This window comes from Penaeus monodon, chromosome 34, assembly GCF_015228065.2.
Source record: "Penaeus monodon isolate SGIC_2016 chromosome 34, NSTDA_Pmon_1, whole genome shotgun sequence".
Lineage (NCBI taxonomy): Eukaryota > Metazoa > Arthropoda > Malacostraca > Decapoda > Penaeidae > Penaeus > Penaeus monodon.
Window position 1 is genome coordinate 11,691,367 of NC_051419.1, and position 945 is coordinate 11,692,311.

Below are 945 nucleotides of genomic sequence, written 5' to 3' on the forward strand. Positions count from 1 at the left end.
CGTTCTCCTTTAATTTTCTAATGTGGTTTACCTTTCCATCTCCCTTTTCAACCTCCTGCTTCCAGTGCTGGTAGAGATAACATTCGAAAACTTTAAATTGCATATTTTACTTTGCCTCCCCCCCTTTTTACTGAACACTCTTCTGCGTGTTTCCCCATCCATTCCTTCTCCTTATTTTATCGTTGCTTCTTTTTCGATTCTGTATCCTTTCTCCTCTTTATAATATTTATCCTCTTTGATGATTATCAATTTCCCTCGCTCCTTCCCTCTGACCTAGCTTAATTCTCCCTTTTCATCTCTCATTATTCATCGTTTATCAAGTCCTCTCTCATTATTGCCCCCCTACGCCGCCGCACGCCCCTTCACATCCGCACTTATGTGCACGCCCGCGAACGTGTCGATTAGCTTCGCTTAATACCCTGCGCATATTTACTCCTCTTGATCCCGCCGGGTGTGACTCAACGGCGAATCCCCCGATTACACTCGCAGGAGCCATTCTCGTTAATTTGCATTTTGGGGATTGCTTTCGGTGATGTTATAATCATCTGTGTACTGATTGCTCTTGAGATTTGATATTTTGACCTACATATACTGAAGTCGACGATGGAACATTACGCACCAAAATACTCCCCCATTGTAAGTCTCCTTCACTTAGGATCTCTCTTACATTCCCTCTTTTTAAACATTCTCTCTCTTTATTTTACTTTCCTTTCAGTCTAATTCTCCCTGATGATCCTCTATTCGCCTTCTTTCTCCCTTTCTTCTTTCTTCCTATCCACACTTATATTGGTTAACTTCTCCTTTCCCCTCTCTCTCCACTCGATATTCCAACACTAAAATTCCCTCATAAATCCATTACTAGTAAAAAACGGAATATGCTAATAAATAACAATCTACAAAGATGTTGACCTCTCTACAATTGAAATGCCTTTGATAGATAATTGA